The sequence below is a fragment of the Rhopalosiphum padi genome, chromosome 4 (genome assembly GCF_020882245.1).
Source record: "Rhopalosiphum padi isolate XX-2018 chromosome 4, ASM2088224v1, whole genome shotgun sequence".
Taxonomy (NCBI): Eukaryota; Metazoa; Arthropoda; class Insecta; order Hemiptera; family Aphididae; genus Rhopalosiphum; species Rhopalosiphum padi.
In genome coordinates, this window is record NC_083600.1 from 30,498,155 (window position 1) to 30,515,537 (window position 17,383).

At 32.4% G+C, this 17,383-nt stretch overlaps 1 long non-coding RNA gene across 2 annotated transcripts in view; it reads right to left on the reverse strand.

The window, feature by feature from the left end:
* Positions 1 to 9,604: 9,604 nt before the first annotated feature.
* The window catches only part of LOC132929871 (uncharacterized), a 71,180-nt gene continuing 63,401 nt past the window's right edge, over positions 9,605 to 17,383 (reverse strand). The window contains exons 7-8 of one of the 2 annotated variants that reach the window (XR_009662168.1): positions 12,261 to 12,601; positions 9,612 to 10,723 (exon numbers count right to left, since the gene is read on the reverse strand). This is a non-coding gene — a long non-coding RNA (uncharacterized LOC132929871). Of the gene's footprint in view, positions 12,602 to 17,383 lie in introns of both variants that reach the window. The other variant, XR_009662167.1, reaches the window with a different exon arrangement.

The window sequence follows — 17,383 nt, forward strand, 5'->3', positions numbered from 1 at the left end:
TGCTTTTATATGATATTATATTATATAAAAACTACGCAAAGGGGATTTTTTTTTTAATTTTTGAAAGCACAAGTCATGTTGGATCTATTTATGATACTATGATAGCGTTTTACTTTTATATGCGTATAATTATCACTGTTCAACACAATAGCTTTAAATGTATTTAGGTGTATATCATGTATTCCTGTGATCTATTCATAGAAATTCTACCCAATCTTTTGATTTTTACAGAGTAGATTCTACTCGTGCCGTTAAGTTTTCCACTTACTACGATTTTATGTTGTTTTGCACTCAAAAACAATTAGTAATAGTATATAAATTATAATATAGCTTTTAGATATACAGCGAACCATCATATGAAATGTAGAAATAAAATGAATTTAGTTTGACTGTAGGTATATTTTCTTATGACTACATATTATAATTAAATTATAATGCAATATTCTTAGATTTTATCGAAACACAATTTAACTTCTGAATACCGAGTACAGACCATGTTGATTCATTGCAAAAACTGCGTAGTGCATATATTTAATTTAAATTGTGTATTTATCATTTTTTTTACATTTTTTCATTGAATCCCGTTTTACTAATCTTTGTTATTTAAATGTACAGTGCACCTACACAATATTAATAATAAGCAAGAGGAGAAGAAAAATAAGAAAAAAATATAGACCTTTTGATATTCTTCGTCCTACTCAAAGAGTTAAATATTATAATCATACAAATTATATATATATAGGTATAGGTACTGCATAATGCATATATTTATCTATCCATAAATAGTAATTTATTATTGAGTTATCGTGAGAATTGACTGATACTGTTTATCGTTATAAACACACAGCTCTTGAACGTATATCTAGTACATGGGTAATTAATTTTAACCAGATAATCATTGAATCATACATCATAATAATAATTATAATAACAAGACCGATAATGATACTATTCAAGTGGGCAGATCCGGTTTGATTAAAACCTACTGACGGGCAAAATGTACTCAGTGTATAATATTTTTATTTTATATACGTGTACGGGTAATTTCGTTACAAATTAGATAACGTCAATGTAAGTACCTAAATATAATTTAAATTCGTATTCTTAAAGGGTTTAATTATGTTTGGACACAAAAGTTTTTTTGAAGATTCTGTGTTACACTTGTATAGTATATAATACTAAATTAAATAATCGAAAAAAACATAGTTTTTTCCATTAATGATTTATGTAAGTAATAAACATAATAAACTGAAAAACGCATTTATATTTTCATTATTTTGAATAAATGTATTCTACTTACTGAATTTAATTAGATATTAAAATGTTATATATACATCTGGGTTGGTAATATTTTCAAGATGCATTTATCTTAATAATTATCTTTATCGTCTGTTTTCGTTAGATAATAAAATACTGTAATTTGCATTTAAATAAATTTCGTTGGTAAAATATTATTATTATATTTTAGTTAGAAAATATAAATAATATATATTTAAGATATTCGATTGTTTTAATGTTAAATAAATTTCAATCTTTAATGTAATTTTTGAGAAAAAAAATGTAATAAAACTAAAATTACTAAACAGGGATTGCCATTTCAGACACAAAATCACCCAATCACAGATAAATATGTGTATTTCTCATATTTTAATGTAAAACAATGTATGAAAACAAATGTTTAAGAAGAGTAGTGCATGTTAGAGAAGATAAAAGAATTTCTACTAAGGGTTTATTTATGTTTTACAATTTTCTTGTGTTTTTTTATGCTTATATATAGATATGTGGAACAACACAGTTGTTTATCGAAAACAGAGAAAATAGGGTTCTATATTATTATTATAATGAAAGCTGTCGGTAGAGAGGTAAAACGATCAATTTTATTCTTGTCGGGACTACGGGAGCTTGCGAAGGGATGGTTGGACGGTTTCTTAATTTATTTTATCAAATACAATCTTGTAGAGCGGTAAGAGAGAGAAAGAATAACTGAAATTCCGAAATAATTTTTCAGCAACAGAGGCACAGACCAAAATATTTTGTAGTACCTACAAAATGTATATATATCTACAGAAAACGCAATAATTGAGTTTCTTTTTTGTTATCGTTAATAACAATAACATGGTGTCGTATCGTATACGTTCGCCACAAACAACACCGCCATCACTAGGTAATTTCATAATAATATGTTCAAGCCATCGCCGCGTGCTACCATATACTCACAGAAATACCCCTATCACATACTTACCCTTGTTGTACATAACATAGTATTGTGATAGCGACGAACAATATTAATTGCAATTTATTATAATATCTTAAAAGGAGATTCGGGAAATGGGAAATGCAATCTTCATGCGTTGAAATAATTTTGAACGGATGTCTTGTTAAACAAAAATAATTCGTCATGAAACAACGAACGAGTGGGTAAACCTCTGCATTTTCATTTTGCTGTTATTTTTATTATTTGAGTGTATTTATCGCACAGCGTGAATATCTACAATCCTATAGTGCTTTTCGTTATCCATAAACGTGGCGCGAGCGATTCGACTTTATTTCGCGATATAAATCAGTTTATGTTCGTTTATATATTATCATATATATATATGATAATATATATGTGTGTACATTTCACGTTTATATTATAACAACATGCTGACCGTCGGGAACGGTATCCATTTTAACGTACCCACCGGGGAATAAAATAATAATAATAATAATAACATATAATATAAAGTATGAGGCACGGTGCCCCGTCGTTTGGGGCATAAATGAACGTAAAACGTCGATAAAATCCACCGCGGTATGAGGCGCGTAAAAATACCGCGGCCGGCGCGTACTCGACGACTTCCGGAAAACGAGCCCCGGCGGGGCACGACCGAATATATGTATATAATATATTATGTTCATGGATCGTAGTGGTATATATTATTAAGGTCTGTATATACCGAATAAGATATATGTATAATAATACGTATAGTGCAATAATATAGTTTACGTTATGTTATATACATACGAACGTGGCGTATATAAAGACATTTTTTTTACGACTTGTTGATGTGCAGTGTACACGATTTTTGAAATAAAAAAAATACCACTGCCTCGCCAGATCCGATACCGGAGTCATGGCAATATATACACGAAACGAATGCCACGCGCGCGACACATTCACATCGGAGATTTTTATGTTTTTTCCGCGGTCGGCAGCTGCAGCAGTCAGTGGCCGCGGGATATCGCTTCGGCTCCTGCACAAAGGGGAATATACGCACACTAAGTGTAGTCTGGTTGTCGTATTGTTTCAGGGATCGGAAAAAGGTTTCCATCCCTCCCCAACCTACCCAGACTTACGACCCCGCCACTCCTTTTAATCTCGTATATATGCATACACACACGCGCGCACACACGTCAGACTTGTAGAAGTATATAAATATATAAATATATATATATATATATGCATATACATATACAGTATATACCACTCCGACCATGCATATATATATATATATATATTATAGGCCATCTGTCGTTTATCACGCACACTCTCGAGTATAGAATTAAAAAAAAACATGCCTGCCGTCGATGTTTCTTCAATTATTTTATAAGTGGTCAGTGTATATTATGGAGACACTATGATCAACGTACTCAATATAATATTATAATTATAGTTGTAGCAAGGAATAAATATATAGTTCTACGAATCTAATGATATATTTTTTATGTTGTATTCTTTGAAGTTTTTGGTCATTGAAAAAATTATATGATTGTGCAATTAGAAGCGAGCGTCAGAATATTCATTAAATGTTTTAATAGAATATTTTACTCTACCGTAGGTTGAAGAGTCTTTGATGAAATTGTGAAAAAAATATCAAGGTAGGAGGTGAATAGAAATCAACCAAGGGTTCGATATCGGGCGAAGCGCAGTAGCCAATTTGAAATAAAAACGGAGATATCGTCTGAAATAAGAGAGAATTTAAATCAAGATGAATGTACAAAAAACGGCAATGCAGCAGTTGGCTTTAAAGGTGCGTACCTACCCTACTGTGTAATATAGTTTATATGCAAATGGGAGATGAATTGAAGGAGTTCTTGCAGGGAGCAGTTTCCTCAGACCAAACCGAAGACGAGAGAAAGAGGCAGTATCTCTCTACAAGGAGACCGAAATGCCGGTATCAGAGAACAAGTTGGGAACGTAAGGAGAAATAAATGTCATGTAGGCATATAATATGTCGTTATCGGGGTTTGAGAGTTTTAGCGCTAAAAAATAAGCTTGTTAGCGATTTTATATGCAAAATTTCAAAACACTCGAAAATGCGCTTTATTAACATAAAAAAAATAAATCGTAAATCGAACTTTATATTTTACAAACATTGAAATTAATGAACTAGCTGAAAATTCAAAACTTTTTCAATTTTTCTATACAAAGCAAACTATTATTATTTGATATTGGGCCATAAGATATCGAAATATATTAAAAATATATTAGAGTTGAGTAATAATAATAAAGTAATAATAGTATAGTTATTATTTTTTCATTTATGTGTCAATAATACGAATTGACTAAAAAAAGTAGCACAATTGCGTTAAAGGCCATATAGAATACGTCATTTACTTATCGCCAAGTACGGAAATAATTTTTTTCACAATCTTCTAAGCCATCTAAATATTATATATATATATGTGTGTGTGTGTGTGTGTGTGTATTAAAGAATTTTCAAATACGAACTCAATATAAGTACTTACTAATTATTATTAATTTGAAATGCGTCAAATCGACTTTGTATTAGACCTTAAATAATAGAATATTGTACATTTTGACACTGCGTCATATAGGTATGACACACAAACAATTAAGCGCGTACCATATTATTATGGAATTACACGTGGTTAAACATACGTTTTATCGATCTCATATTTGTTTAAACCCACGGCAATATTATAATATATCATCGTCACGGACGTAACGGGTTTGTGTGCGGGGGATTCGACCGCGCCAGATAACGAAGAAGAATAATAATAGTAATAATATTATAGAATCCAACGCCGCCGCTTGTCACTGTAATAATAATATATAATGTTACATTCGACAGCCACGGACCGACGTGTTTGTGCAACGCCGTTTGACGCGTTGGCAGCTGGAACGACAGTGGCCAATAAATTATACCGTTTTGTACATTATACGATAATATTATTATAGCAGTTTTATTATTACTCACTATATTATATATCATGTTGTACGGCTGTGAGCGGCTAACCCGCCGGATTATATGCCGCAGTGGTTGTGTAGTCGCGACTCAGGTGCGGCACACGCGCCAGTCGGTCGCGTGGGCGGACTGACAGGCCATGTGGGGAGGGGGTGGAGAGCGGGTTGAAAAAAAAATAGTATAACGTGACGCGCGCGGGCGGTGTCGACGTCGCGTTATCGCTCGTACATATATATAATATTATACGAATATATAAAATAGTATACTGAACAATATACATTTTTATTTTTTTTCGAAGGGCTTTTGGACGATACGAAAACGTTACAACTATTAACCATATTATAATAACATAATAATATAATATCTATTTTCATGACACGTTTACCGTAATAAAGAATATTTTTATTTTTAAGTAAAAACGTTAGCCATAATATATTATATTCTGTTTTCGTTACAAATTAAACCTCTAAAAAGTGCGCCCTGCATAATATTTAGATAATAATATAGTTATAACCGATCGTATCCAAGGGAATAAGCTGAACCCTAACCCGAAGCACACGTGCTACGTCAAATCGACAGTTTATTTTAAGCTACCTATTCTGTTCAACGCCGCAGCCACCACCGTCGACCAGATGGATCACATGCACAAATATTTATCAAATACTTTATATATTATGAAAACAAAAACAATCAATTTTCTGGCAAGTGTACGAGAGTCAGTTCTTAAAATATCCGTTTAAAATAATATATCATAATGGACTTAGCATACACACACAAATTAAAACACACTGCTGCATCGAAATGCTTGCTGCCTCGATCGAAACACCTGATAAATCATTTTGTACGGTCCGAGAAAAATTTAATTTTGAATATATTCTGCAAACCGTTATGATGGCTTTATTATAATGGGTAAAACGCCTACGTATCACAGCAATACCTGCCTACAATATGATAATATTATAAAATATTAATATACAGTCAATTTATATACGATATTATTAATATTATATTCTAATCGGAATTTTGCAATCGCTGTTTGGCCATGCTATCGCGCGTTATTATAACTATATGTCTGGCGACGATGCGATTTAATTGTACAGCAATAATAATGGTAATGATAACAATATATAAACATATATATTTATAATTACTATAAAATATAAATTGCATTGTTCTATTGGGTTCCAAAACCAGTTAATAAATAAATAAATATTATCGTTTGGCGTACGACTATATTGAAATAGTAATATTAAATGTCCAATCGTTTTTACTGCTAGTCTTGGTCAGAAAATTGTACACTATAATAATAAATAATAATATGAAGACAAGGAAGAAGGCTTACAAGATAAGACTGGGATTGAATACACGTGATGTCGATCCTCTTCGTCCCGGAAATTTGGTTAGTCCTTAAGCACCGTTATGCTGAGCGATTACGATTTACGATAACACAAAAATGAAAAACCGACAGAGCTGTGCTTTTTATCATAACGTTGTCGTCTTTGCATCGTCCGAAAATGTTTCAAATTGGTCGTCGTAGCGTGACGTATTTACACACAACGTCATCTCAGAGTCTTCAATAAAAAAAGTTCTTTATATTAGAGATATATTATATGGAATTCTTTACTGGTTAAAATACTCATAGAGAGTATTATATTATATATAGAGGAATAAGTCGTTAAATTTTACAGCAGTTTTGACCGAAAGCCATTCACGTGTGATATAACATAAAGAAACGAGCTTAGTCTAAGAATGAATGTTACCGAACAAAGGCTATGCACGATACTGAAACATACTATCGCACACACGTATAGCAAAAAAACATTTTAATGAACGCCTTTGCAGGAATTTTTAACACTACGGCGAGTTTCATTTGTGGCAAAATTTTCGTTCAACAATGTATAACATATATATATATATATATATACGATATACATATTATTATATGCGTATGCGTGTGTGTATAGGGGTGTCGGTGCGATTATTATTATTACATGTTTTTTGAGCATCGCATTTTACGCTTTTTTTCATTTCTTCCCCCTCGGCGTCAATTCTCTATAATCGATCCCTTTCTGTTCTTTAAAATTCCACAAACGCGATTCGATAACTTTGCCATCAATGAAGAAACATTCACGGCATGGACTATATATATTAATATTATTATGTATATACCTCTCGATAATATCGTACGTTATAATACAATAGGGTATAAGATGTCATTTAAATATTCCATTATTAATCGACAGCAGGAACAACGACAAGAGGAGGAGCGACGAAATGCATACTAAGCATAAATAATAATGAAAAAAATTAAACATCGTTCCACAACGAAATAATTTCCATTATGTAAATGTAATAAGCATTTTGGTTATTGAATTAAAACGTGGACTTTCGCAAAAAAAAAAACAAAACATAAAAATGTTAATAAAAAAAGCATTCGTGGATTAACTTTCAGTGAATTTCAAATTTGTTCTCGTCTCCGCATACCGAGTATAAGAAGATTTTCGGATAATAAATAAAATGCGCGAGGAGGAATAAATAACAAAAAAAAAAAAACATTAGGTGATGGGGCACTCGAGAAAACCGACAAGCAAAGAAATAACAATACTCGAACGTATATTTATATATTTACAGTTTCTTTTACGTAAAAGTTTTATGCACGTTTTTCTGGAGAAGAGCAAAGGAAAAGAAAAACAAAACAAACAAAAAGAGGTAAAACAGTATTATATACTTGAATAATAGAAAAACTTTTCGTGGACCGGATTGCTTGCGCGTATATTATTTTATATTATACATATACATATATATATATATAATATGTATATATACACCGTGTTTTAATGTATTACACTTAACCATCACACAGTCTCTGCAAATTATATAATACTATGGTAATACTCGTAATTAATTAATATTACCGGGATTACGTTCATGTTGTTGGTGTATAATAATAATGTGAATTTTCGGACGCGAATATCATCCGTTAAACCCGTGCGTGGAGGGCACAATATGGTCGGTTCCGGAGTGGGTCTGCAATAGAGCTAGTAGATGTGAGAAACGAACAGATCGCGTTAAGAAAATAAAACAATATTCGCTTCGTACATTTTATATCAAAACATCTATCGTAAGACTATAATAGTATAAAATAAACAAGGGTTTAAATAAAATCCGGGTACGCAATTGACGTTTTAGTATGAAAATAAAATTGTCACTAATGGTTTTTTTTTTTAAAAAAACTGAAAAAAATATTCATAATATATAAAATAATATTATATTACCCAAAGTAGTTGCACGGCTGCCGACGTTCGATGGTGACAACGACGACTGAACACATGGTTTTCGCGGCATGACGAGCGTGCTTGACGACGGCCAGACGGCGAATGATCGACGATGGACCGGCGCGAGAGAGATTTAGAGAGAGGGTGAGAGAGAGAGAGAGCTAGATAGATAGAAAAAGAGAGAGGGCGTGAGTGTAGAAAGAGAAAAAGGGAAAAGTAGAGAGAGAGAGAGAGAGACCACGAAAATCGTGTACTATGCGCGCCTCGGCGCGTGAAAATATGGCGAAACGCCGCACGTGCGGCGATCTGTGCGCGCGCGTCTCCGCCGCGAGCGGATGGTGGGACCAGCAGTGGCTTCATTTGAATTTCGTGTTTGATCGACGCGAATTCTATCGGACGTTTTTTTTATCGTGCCGCGGATGGCAGATATAGGAACTTATATTGGAACTATGACAATAAATGGGAAGACAATATTTTAATATTACAGTATAGGTATAGCCACATTAAGAATAAAGATAATTATTTATATATCGGTTAGCTTCGAAAGAGAACGCGAATCGAAATTCGAATAGCTACATACTATTATTATACTGGTGTAGTAATTCGGTCGTAAATAATCCTATTTGTATGAAGTATACAAGCGCTTAATGTTTAAAAGAAAAAAGAATTACAAAGGCGTCTAACAACAGACCCATAATAAATTGTTTATACCTATTATTATTGTTACACTTACAATATGCTATAAATTACTTTATACGAGTGAGCTTCGATCAGAATGGTGTTATTTAGGGTGTGATCTACTATGTAGCCTTCTTCTTCACCTCTCAATTTCAAGTTTTATACGTGTATTTAATTAAAATTATTCTAACTTAATTTCCGATCGCTACTATATTGTGATTTCGGTTTTTATGTTGTACGGCCCATTTGAAAAAATATAATTAAAAAATAATAATATTTGATTACACTTGATTAAAACCTTATAAGTACGTTATACATTTACTTTTTTAAGAAAAAATCTTAAAATTCAATCGTGAAATTTTAAAAATACCACATTTTAATGTTAAATATTCTAAGACTGAAAATACTCTAAAAAAATAGAAATAATTCAAATACGCAAAATAAAAACTTATTTTTTTGAATAAAAAATATATGAGCATTTTATAAAACTAGCATCGCGTAATTATCAAGGAAACAATGTAAAATGAATTGAATTCCCAGCTATAATCACAATCAACACGGCTACACTATTATAACTATTATAAAGTTAATACGTGTTAATTGAGATTTCTAGCTCACCATAGATTTTTAACCATAATATGCATTTATGTACACTATATCCTATGCCAAGTCTAAACAATCGGTACGATGAGTGCTCATAGGTCTCCCAAGATCGCGGCTGTTGTATATTATATTATTAGACGTTTCAGCAGTTAGCCTAATTTCATTTCACTGCTCTATGATGTTTTCGACGATCACGATTATCCGCACGAGATCTAGTCACGAGTCCGTTGTAGTCCCGAACGACTCGTCCGCGGCGGCAGCCTCTCCTGCGGCGCGCACAGTTTCTCACATTGCAATATAATAATATTATAATATATATTATAAGTATACTATATAATATATATAAGCAACCACTCTCGGGGCGACGAAACAATAAAATGAAATATCGGAAAACGCGACCACCGTTGAGTGTATTTATATTGAGTGATACATTTTATATAAGATATTTATTATTTTAAAAAATATCAAGGGTTGAATATACTTTTTTTTTACATAATTTATAATTGTTAAAAACAAGGTTTTTCTAAAAAATATATATTTTTTTACTATTTTTTTTCACCATAATTTTTTAAAAAGCTTTTACCTTTTTTAATGACAACATAGATTTTAAGATTTGATTTTCTTATTCTGAAGAATATTTTTTGGACTACTTCAATGTATACAATTCGAAAATGTTGGAGAGTACCTATATTATAAATTATAATTAGATTCTAATTAGTGATAAGCGGAGTGAAATAGTACAACAGTGGTACCCTGAAAAAAAATTGGTTTTCTACATTAAATATTTACTTATAAGTTAAAACCGATAAAATGTTTGATAACAATTTGGTCTTTATATAGATCAAAATATTCTGAATAATATTTTTTTTCGGAATATGAAATTAAATATGGATGTTGTCATTCAATACAGTATAAACAGCCATTTTAAAAATTGTGAAAACATGTCATTTTCCCCCAAAACTGTATTGTTTGGACCTGAAATTATAAAAAACATTTTGATATTTTTGAAACGACGAGTGTCTTTCGTTAAACAGATGACACCGCATATTATACATGATATGTATAATAGCTGCTGCGTCAGTTGTGTGTAATATCATACACCATCATCTACTATAATATTTTAATAGTGACCGTATAGTGAGTGTGATATCATATAGTAATGGCATTGCGCGTACATTAAAATGTAGTATAATATTATTATGGTAATGCTGCAGCCTGGTCGCGATATATTAGATTACCGGCGCACGCACCGCCGCCGTCCGCGTTCCACTTGCGGTGGAAATGCGTATATTATAATATTATACGTCTTAAAACGAAACGCACACGGTCGGTCGGGCTCGCGATACGAGATCTGCACGAAACTGGAGCGTGATGATGACGGCGTTTAATCAACTCGCGGCGGTGGCGTAGGAAACGACCGAAACTATTAGAACAACGAATGCTGCACCGGGATGCGATGAAGGTTATTCAACCGCCGCCGCACCGCTATGGTGCCATATTATTATTATTATTATCTGTCGTATTTCGTCGTTTGTGTAGTATTTACGAAGACGGCGATGTGAGATGTCATTTTTGTCGTGATATGACCCACGTGAACGTAATAATAATTACCGCAACACCGCTGCCGAAATCGCGCGCGAAACAGTGTCTACACAATTTCACCTCTCCCCTTCTGTAACTACAACCATTACGCTCGCACGTCTAATGGTTGAAAAAACGGGTTTGAGTTTAAAGGAAATGGTTTGAAAGGTTTCTTTCGTTTCTTGTCTTCGTCTCCGAAATATAAGATATTATTGTAATATGCATCATGTACGTTAGAATGTTCTACTTATTACAATTTATAAAGAATAATTAATTTCGATGAGGTTTTTATGCGTCGGAACTGTACGCGATAGTTTAATGTAATCTCTTATGCATCCATTGTAGTGTATTAGTAGTAAACGATCAAATTAACAGAAATCAATTTAATTTTCATACTAGCTGATATCAATTCTAATTGAATTCAAAATCACATCATTTTTATTTTACTTATTTTTAAAAATAATTACATTATTGTATTAGTCAAAATTATAGTCTATATTGTTTATTGGATTGATTTCTTCTAGTTAGACTTAGTTAGGATATATTTTTATTATATCATTTAGCTATTTAAAATAAATTAAAGAACGTGAGATGACTATAAAAATAGTAACACACAGCTGCAGTGGAATACGATTTTATGATAATGTGTTTTTTAAACGTGAAGTTCCAAGACTTACGAACGACCAGTTAACACGTAATGCCATTATATTATAATTAACGGGAGCGGGAAAATAACGAAAATTTAAAGAATCTATATGCAAACTGAAATGTCGAACAAAAGTTTCGTGTCCATTATTTGAAACAGCTTCATTATTAAAACAAAAACGTCGTGGGCGCAGCGCCTCGACCATTGTGTGGACGAGAGGTATGCTTTTGTCACGACCCGTTGTCTTTATTTTTTAAATATTATCAAAAACCGAAAACGTTTTACCTGTTTGTTCGTTTTTGAAAAGTTCACTCCTCTCTGACGGGAATTCATCATCCATTGAACTCGATGACAACAATAGTTGCAATTCTAGAAATTTTTGTCTCCTGTTTTCCGTACTGCGTTGTATTATTGTTGTTGTTGTTGTTGTTGTTGTTGTTATTATTATTGTTGTACTCGGTTCATACGAGTTTTTCTGCAGACCACGGAAGACGACATCAGTGGAATTTCATCCGTAAAATGTAGACCGTTTATTTTGTTGCGGCGCCGAGTGGAATGCAATTATAATTGAGGTCCAGAAGCGTTTGTTTAGCCTCCGAATTCCGCGAGCAAAATGTGATTTCCGTCTGCGAAATTTAAAGAGAACAGAGTTAATACGTGGGTGTAGTCACACACACACACAGATAGACAAGTATAGGTATATCATACACGCCATATAGGTATTTACGTTTTTAAAATTTGTACTTATACAATTATACGAAAATTGTAAATTCTATTTTGTATACGAAATGTCTCCGCGGTACAGTCTAATTCTTTCTCTCTCTATCTCATTCTCCCCCGACGAGGAACGAGTTGTACGCATTTACTTGCTTTATAGTCTGGGCTAGGAAATTAATCGTTAGAAAATCCATTTTCAAAATTTACAATGAATTGTGAAAAAACGTTTCACTAAAGTTATAATATCATTGTAAAGGTACCTATTTAATAAAATGTATAAGAACAGTGGTTTAATATTATAATGTTTAAATATGATAAAAATATAATATACATAATATGGACTATGAAGTTTCGATTGGATACGAATATATTATGATACACATACATACCAGTATTATTATTGATAATATAGGTACGTGCCATATCTATAATTATGTATTATATAAATATAAATTATTATAGATATTTAAATTTTTAAAACGTTTGTGTTATATATAATTACTTAAAGGGTAAGACCGCGAAAATGTAAGTAGATGTGTTGTAAATTTAGATTTCTTTTCTTATAAAATACACGTTATTCAAAATACGAGTTGAAATTATTTTGAATTTACAACATCCATGGTTTTAAAATAACTACGTTAAGCCACAGTTTTGGCTGGCCATTCATATTTTGAAAAACGTTCACGCGCACAAGAGTATATATAATACGAATATTATGCTATGTGAGCAGGCATATATTATAAAAAAATAATACTCTCTCAACGACGGCGCCGTCGCCCGTGTCACATTCGACAAAGAAACGATAATAGTAAAAAAAAAAGTAATAATAATGAAAAATAACAATATATAATACATATAGGAATAACGATGTAGGTACCCATATAAACGGACGCGGCTGTCCTCCTCCCAAGTTCATATGACGCCGCCGTGCATATTATACCGCGTGTCAGCCGCGATGTTATCTGACGCACTCGGGGACGGGGTTAGACGAGTTTTAAAAATGATAAAAAAATTTCCACGCAGTCACCGCCGCAAACGAACAAGAAATACGTTCGTCCGATAGCCAGAGATACACAATATATATTGTAATATACAACGACCAAACGTACGACGACTCGATAGTGTGTGTTTATAGTTTTTTTTTCGTTATGTTCTGGTTTTTGTTATTTTTTTTTTCTAATCAAACTCCAAACGCGGTGGCGAACGAGATGCAACCGCGGTCGCGGTATACAATAATATACCTACACACCATGAACAGCTCGCGTCCGTCACGAATACAGATTTGAAATTCAGATGGTATGGTGGCCGCGTCGCTCGTGCGACTATAGTATATACATTATTATTATTATTTTAACGAGTTGGCCGTGCAGCGATGTTCAATGGAAATGGAGAGAGAAAACGGAATATCGCGCGCGCGAGTCTGCAGAGAACATAATATTATCTAGCCCCGTCGTATATATTAGGTATATACATATATACGTTAGTTTGTACATTATATTGTTTATACCAGCCATGGACAAGCGGTACGATTTCATTGTATTAACGTTTCCGGCGTCTTCTTCGTAACTTATAAATTAATATATTTAATATACACAGAGTGATTCATCAAGCATGTTTACCTCCTATATTTTTTACTTCAATAATGTAGTTATTCAAAATTTAATTTTTCGAATTTTCTATTATATTATGTCATATTTATTTTCAAACTCTTGAGATTTTTCGTATTACTTAAAGAGTGTCTTGTGAAGATACAAACTTTTGCTTTACAAATGAGAACATCTAATTTTTAAATCAAGTACATCGCATTTTATTTTAAATACCCACAAATAATTTACAGTAAAAAAGTTCCGATATGAAATATGGTAATAATTCCAAAAAACAAAATATTAACAAGCTTATTATTAAACTAAAAAAATAGATTAATAATTATCATAAATTTAGGTTTGGAATCTGACATTAGATATTAATATATTATTGTGCGATGACGACAAGTAATACGGATTTTGGCGAATACATTTTTTTGTGTAATGATTATCGAAATATGTACTTAGTATATTATTATTGTGCTTGAATGAGTCGAGTATACCACAGTGGCACAAGTGTCGTCAGCGGTGGTCTTGTTGACAGCGTTAAAAATAAAGGTTCTGCTCAACAACGATCTATATATGAGGATAGCTTCGTTGTAAAAAAAAGTTTTTTATTTAAAAAAAATGGTCCTTAGGCGTTGGTGAAAGACGGCTACGACGAGTGTTTATCGATTAATGTATAAACCCATTATAAATGTGTATAATACATTGCATAGTTGCCCACGCACGCCACTCAGAATCATAATAAATCATTTTAGCAGCATGAAAATTATTTAACCAACACACACACACACACACACACACACACACGCTACCGAATTTGAAGATTGACCCGTCAAATGAAATAAACACGATATATTATGTAATATAATATCGTATACATTACATTTTATTGTTATGTTATTATATCCTACAAATTTATAGGCGTAAATATTATTTTTGGTAAGTACCTATACCGGTTTTATCTACTTAAAATATTAGGTATATTTTAATCTGCTTCTTGGAAAAAGTATATAGCTTAGCAAGGAAGAGTTCACTAAGGAAAAGAAATTATAATAATGATAAAAGATCCACTAATATAATATTTGCCGAGTATTTTATTATTACGGCTTATAAATTATAGTTAATTAAAATCGGTTCGTTTCGATATTAGTCGTACGTATGCTATGAGTATACTAATCTTTTACGTATATAACTTATTCAAGTCCGATAGCCTAGACATTATACTTTTATATTAATTTATTATGATACTTATATTATACATTTGTACGACCATCAATTAAAACGAATGCGTTCGAAACCCAAGTAAGGGGACATGCCTCCTTGTCGACGTAGTTGTCGCGATAGTAGGTGAATAATATTATTATTATTATCGTGCATTGTTAAAATAATATGCAGTACAGGAAAAAGTTGAGATTGTACCTTATATATAATATACAACATATACATCGGATACCAATATACACAAGTGTATGTATATAATGTACAATGCAAGCGCAGGGTGGAGGGTGTGCTGGGTACTGCTGTTTTTCTCCCCTCGACGACGAAGAAACAAAAAACGTTATAAGAAAATAATATAGTTTACGATTGAAGCTCGCACGCCCGCCACGCGCAATTAAATTGCGGTACGTGACTTTTGCACGAGAAGTAAAAATACACACACACACACACACACATAAATATATATATATATATAATACACCTCTCCCCTATGCATATATATAATATACACTCTCCATTACTCGGCTATATATACCACGTTATATAATAACAATAATAATATAAAAATATATATTATATTATATATACCTCACGCCATCCAATCTTGTTTCGGATTCGCAACGTGGTAGCCTCTCGATTTAACTGGCATAGGTACTATGATAATAATAATAATAGTAATAAATAATAATACATAATATACATTCCGCGGTAAAATAATATTATTATTATTTATTATTATAGCGTAGCACAGCGTTGGACTTGATAATAATAATGAGACATTTTTAATTCAAACATCTATATATCTTTTTATCGGAAATATTATAACTTGTAACCCCCCCCCCTCCTCCTGTAGACGTATGTACTCGAATACTCGATTATTATGCCATGGTCGTCCGCTATCGAGGCGTTGATTTATGCCGGGTGACGACTGCTGCTGCTTTATCGTCGTTGCGCGTTCACACCGACCACCGCGTATTTTACGAACAATCGTCCGTCGTCGTTCCTATTTTTCTTTGATTTGCATATTTTTTAAATAGAATTTTCTGCTTATAGTAAATATAACAGTTAAAAAAAATTACAATATTATCTATCCTATTCAACCGATTCCTAAAGCGACCCTCGCGCGATTCCTCACAATTGGTAACGACTAGCTACAGCGAAAAAAAAACGTATAGTGCATATTATATTATTGTAGGTACGTCATATAGACATATTATAGTTGGATCAAAACACTTAAAAAATAATAGAGTTTAAATAGGACTTTAAAGTTTAAGTTGATAGTAACAAAGGAAACAAAGGAATATATTATGTAATTTTATTTTGCTCATGAAGGTGTTAAGCTAGACCCATTAAAATTATATAACTCATCGATTGCGGTATAATGTCTACTTAACTAAATTATTCAAAAGTATTTGGAAGGGCTTCGTAAACTTTTGGTTGGTTTAAGTAAAGGGGAACGACTGTCCATCTGCCGAATCGCAATTATGACGTCCCTTGCGCTCGCAAAATACGTATTTACAACAGGTATATAGTATATTATAATCACAAAATGTTACTTCGAGCCAGTGCGTACTAAATACAGTGAAACGAGTTAATGCGTGATACAAAGACGAAACCTTCGCTATGTCAAAGATTTTCTTTGAAACTAATATTATATACATAATATATATTATATTCACAACGCGCGACCCATAAAATAATGTTTTCGTCGTTGGTGCGATGAAATCGTTATAATGTTTACGGCGACATTATTATTACATATATTATATATAGTCCACTGTTCAGCCACCACACACTATAGTTTCATATAAGTTTGTTCGGAGATGGGTTTTATCTCGTTAACGGAGCCGACACGGAGAAACCGGAAAACCTTTTGGCAGTTCG